General features: G+C 35.9%; 1 pseudogene; it reads left to right on the forward strand.

Moving 5' to 3' along the window:
* Nucleotides 1-644: 644 nt before the first annotated feature.
* LOC105490326 (protein phosphatase inhibitor 2 pseudogene) lies at nt 645-2,965 on the forward strand (annotated as a pseudogene).
* The last annotated feature ends 2,567 nt before the right edge of the window (nt 2,966-5,532 follow it).

A 5,532-nucleotide genomic window follows, 5' to 3' on the forward strand; every position in this document is an offset into this window, starting at 1 on the left:
TTGATATATTTAGCAGCTTTAGGATTACGAGCATAACTTTGAAACATTTCAAAAATATTAAGTTTCCTATGATTAAATGTATAGCTTAATTTTTTTTCTCCCATTTGAATCATATTTTGCTGCTAGTCATCCAGTTCTTCTTGAAAGTCAGACAGACATTTTAATAGGTAGGTAGTCACTGTCTGAGATATAGAAATATGAATTAATTATAGCAACTATTTCAAGCTTTCACTATGAGAGTTTTGGCAATTTCTACTTCCTTTTATTATATTGCCTGGATGTGAAAGGCATTTTTTGGTATACAAAATGACTGTATTTTTAAAACTATAGTTGTAAAGCTAAATTTCTTAAATATTTTAAGCAATGAATTACAGATCCAAAATTAAGTTAAATTGCAAATGCTACTGCTACTACTACTACTACTACCACCACCACCACCACCACCACCACCACCACCACCACTACTACTACTAATACTATTATAAATAACTCAATAGACATACCTGTATTTAGAGGATGCAAAATACTTTCACAACAAGGCCAAATCCATGATCATTAATCAGTGCTAGTCAATAATCATTTACAGATATTTTCTCTTCTGGCTGTAATGGAGTAGATTGCAGCAGAATGACATTATTCCCACTATGAATACTTCCAAATTTATTTTAAATCCTTTTAAAGAAATTGGAGAGCGTCTGAGGTATTCCAAAGATTTGAGTGTCCACATTTTGGAGGAGAAAGGAAGTACTTAAGGTGCACCTATTTATCTGCATATTGCTTTTCTTCTCAAAATATTTTTTGATTCATGGCCCATAGGAAGAGTCTGAGAAGCTGGTCAGTGAGTGACCACTAAGTGGTAGAGAAGCCAGTAATAGCTGTAGGCAACAGCATAAGCCTGAAAAGACAAAAAACAGAATTTAGGCCCACCAAGGTAGCCAAGGTAGGTTTTCATTGAATCAACATTCAACTTCGTTAATTTTCTTCATCATTCGTTTGTTTCCTTTTGCACTGACCTCTGCTCTTCTCAGCTTTCTCTTATAGACAGCAAAGATTTGGCTCTGCCTGTTAATTGCAGTGTTTATATAAGTTACATAAAAAATAATGATTGAGAAGGTTGAGTCTAAATTAGCCATTTTGTTATTGCTTTTCTATTATTTCCATCTGTTTCGTGTTACTCTTGGCCTCTTTTCCTGCCTTCTTCCAACACTCTTTCTTGCTCATTCAAAGAAAAAGAATTTTACTCAATATGTAATCAAGGAGCCATTTAAAAAAATTAATGCTCGATGGGCATAAGTAGAACAACCTTAGATGTCATCATGCATCATGCATGTCAAAATGCAAACAGGGTCATTTTTTTTTTCCCTGAAGAAAGGAAGTATGTCAACAGAAAGGGAACACCAAGTTGCCAGGGATTTCTATGCTTAGGCACTCTGCCCTGTTTGTGGATCTTCATTCATAGCCAAAGTAAAAACTACCCTTTGTGGTAGTCATCAGTGATGTTTAGAAAAATTCAGAGGTCAGGTGTGGTAGCTCACACCTGTAATACCAGCACTTTCAGAGACCGAAGCCGGCAGATCACTTGTGCTCTGGAGGTCAAGACCATCCTGGGCAACATGGCAAAACCCCATCTCTACAAAATAAAAAATTTAAAAATTTAAAATTAAATTAAGCTGAATTTAAATTAAGCTGAAGAAAAATTCAGCTGCTGCTTCTTCTCTTTCTAAGCACATGGTAGGATCTACTTTCCCTGCCCTTTGAAATTAGGCATGGACATGTAACTTGCTTTCATGGTGAAACATGAGTTGAAATAGTAAGTATCACTTTTGGGCAGAAATTCTAAGAGCAAACAAACAAACTGCAACATTTTTTTGCAGCACCTAGATCATAAAAGCCATATAAAGTCAGAGTCTCTGCAGCCTGAATACCTAAGTAACTGCAACAAACCTCCTGCTGGCCATGAGAGAAATAGAGTGTAATTTTAAAAACAAACAAAAGAAACTGTGTGGCAAATTGCTGATTTAGGGCTACTTATTACTGCAGCACAACTTAACTCATCCTTTCTGAGGATGATACACTTTAAAGTCTGTTGGTCAGTGTCTCCCTGTGAGCCACAGGTCAAGTGAAGGTGGTTAAGGGTCAAGTGCCAGCAGCTAAGGGCACGTGAGGAGCCACCAACAGTTCAGTGTTGGCTCTGGCATCAGGGTCATTGTGTCCTGACAACCTCTCTGGTAGCTGTTTCTGAGACAGCAGGTGCAGGTGTGGCCACTTTAGCCCTGAGCAGGCTCCACAGCTGCTTGCAGGTCTCTGCTAGTGCCCAACCCTTCTCTTCGCAGACCCTAAGCCCACAGCCCACGTGCCTGGCAATGGCAGCCTTGCACCAGCCCATCAAGGGGATCCTGAAGAACAAGACATCCAGGACTTCCTCTATGGTGGCCTTGTCAGAACAGCCCCGTGGAAGTGTCGACAAAGAGCTGAGTAAAAAAAGCCAGAAGTCAGATAAAATGAACATCCTGGTGACATATCATCTGGCAGACAAAGACTATTGTTTAATGAAAATAGATGAACCAAGCACTCCTTACTATGGTATAATGGGTGATGATGAAGATGCATGTAGTGATACAGAAACCACTGAAACCGTGGTACCAGATATCTTAGCTAAGAAATTAGCTGCTGCTGAAGGTTTGGAACCAAAGTATTGGGTTCAGGGAACAAGCAAGCAGTGGAGAGGAGGACCTCTCAGCCAAAGAATGAGAAAAAAAGACAATTTGAAATGAAAAGGAAGCTTCACTACAATGAAGGACTCAATATCAAACTAGCTAGACAATTAGTTTCAAAAGACCTACATGATGATGACGAAGGTGAAGAAATGTTGTAGACTGCAGATGGAGAAAGCATGAATACGAAAGAATCAAATTAAGGATCTGCTGCAAGTGACCAACAGCAAAACAAATCGCAAAGTTCATAGACTTGTTCAACATTGCCATTGTTGCATATAAACCCTGTTGCTATAATGCATTGCTTCTTGTTCTCCACAATTCATGACTTAGGTACCAAAATGCATACCAGTTATTATATATTGCCAAGAATTAAATGATAACCTTAGAGACTGATTAGACTGAAAATGCCTAACTGATATATATTCTTGTGCCTAGTACTTTACCACAAGTACAGTGTAATATCAAAGTCCCTGCTTTAAGGGAATGCAATAATGTATTCTGGGACAAATGTACTTTATTCTTCTAACACAGTAAGAATTACTTGGAATTCTTTTTCCTGAAATGAAGTGCAGGAAAGCCCTGTGTGTCTTGCTTTTGGTTTCATTTCTAGCCAATTCTTTGTATCTTAATTTTTTGTTAGTACCAAAATAATCTGTTATACAAACAGACTTTTAAAATATTTTCTGTATACTACATCTATGTAAGTCCAAAACTGCATTACTTATGTAAAAACACTCGTTAATATGTATAAGATAGTATATAGCTTTTCATGCGTTAGAGGTTAAACAGCATCTTTAAGGGGGAGAGGAACTAATTTATTTTCATCACTCTAAATGTGGTGGTAGCTCTTATAAAGTGCGTTGGGTTTTTTTAATCAAAAACCAACTGAACAACAGGATATATAGACTGATAAATATTCAGGCTGAATAGTATTTTAACATTTGTCTACAACTTCATTTGTCTATTTAATTGAAAAGGATTATAAGAGTTACTGTCACATTTTCTGGCCTACTACCTTTAAAATTCCTGTTGAGTTTCTTTGTGTTTGCGAGGAAGGAACTGAACTCTTTCTCATCAAACTAGCTTTATTCCCTACAAATAAATTGTCAGATTAAACTTGCACTAATGTCGGCTCGGTTTTTTTTTTGTTTTTTTTTTTTTTTAATTTATGTTTTTGGTACACTGGGCAGACTTCAGAGCAGTTTTTTTTTAAATAAATATTCTAATGTAGCTATCCCAGCATTCCCTTTAAATACCTGTCTTAACCTCCTGCTTTTATTTCCTACTCCTTTCCACACATATGCACACAATCTTTTACCTTTTAAAGGATCATTAACGTTGTAACAACATTAGGAACTCTTTCACTCCTCTGTCATTTGCTGCAATATTGAAATTCTTATTTTGACCATCAATGCCTAGTAATTCTAATAAATTGAGTCACGGCAGTACTGTAGGCAGGAAATAGTTTAACTGCTGAATTTCTATACCTCCCTGATTTACAGCTTGCTAATTAAATTGCTATTATTAGTTTGTTTGACTTACTTCGACTTAAGAAAACAACTAACTGAGGTTTTTGTTGTTGTTGTTTTGGAGGGGGGTTTTTTGCATGAGGAGAGAATTGCGTGTAACCAGTGTTACGATTATTCCAGAATGTACAGAGAGAAGTAAGCCTGAACATTGTTTAATTTAAAAACGTTTCATAGTCCCTGCTTTAAGGGAATGCAATAATGTATACTGTGACAAATGTACTTTATTCTTCTAACACAGTAAGAATTACTTGGAATTCTTTTTCCTGAAATGAAGTGCAGGAAAGCCCCTGTGTGTCTTGGTTTAGTGATGGCTTCATTCTAGCCAATTCTTTGGATCTTAATTTTTTGTTAGTACCAAAATAATCTGTTACACAAACAGACTTTTAAAATATTTTCTGTATACTCTATATATATATATAAAAGACGGCTTTTATTGAACAGCTTATCTTCCACTTGCAAGTTTATGGAAATATCAGTATGTCAAAATAAATAAATGGGAGAATTCATTGCTGTTAGAAGAATGTGCTTATTATTTTGATTTTTTTAAATGGGATATAATCAAAGGACTGCTGAATTATAGGTGCAGTATTCTACTAAACATTTCATCTAGTAATACCACTGATTTAGAAACAAAACTGTGTATCTCTGCTTTCTGAATTAGAACATTGGGATTACCCATTAAAATCTGTTTTGGGGGCTATAGAGATTAAGTCTGTACATATGTATGCACATATATTCATGCACCCAGACTTCTGATATTGGTTTTCTCATTTTTGAGTTCTTAGAAAGTATCCACATACTCCTTGTTTTTGGTAGAAGTAGCTGTTGTACAATGAAGAAAGGACAAGACTTTAAATAGTTGATTCTTTTTGTGTTTTCCTCAAACTATTTTTTGAAATTTAGATCACAAGCAAACTGATTTTCTGGTGTTTAGAAAGTAGATGATGATTTCAGAGGAGTGAGACATGCCAAACAGCATGCTCAGCAGGATTTTAGATACTGAAATGCAGCTGAGAAAAGGTATTTTCAAGTCATAAGTGGCTAATTGACATGGTATGAACTAGTCAAAATAGGAACCATTATGATTCGAATTAAATTTTCCTCTGGAGAGAGGGATCTGAATGTTCGGTTCTAGTCAAGGTAGGCTTTACTTTCAACTTTTTAATCAATATCACTTTCTGTGCTTAACTCTTTGGTCTTACCTTGTCCCTTTTCATTTGTCTAAAATTCTGAAAGGACGACCAAAATTTGACATAATGGTATTAATCGATTAACAGTAACTTTAA

The sequence above is a fragment of the Macaca nemestrina genome, chromosome 13, assembly GCF_043159975.1.
Source record: "Macaca nemestrina isolate mMacNem1 chromosome 13, mMacNem.hap1, whole genome shotgun sequence".
Lineage (NCBI taxonomy): Eukaryota > Metazoa > Chordata > Mammalia > Primates > Cercopithecidae > Macaca > Macaca nemestrina.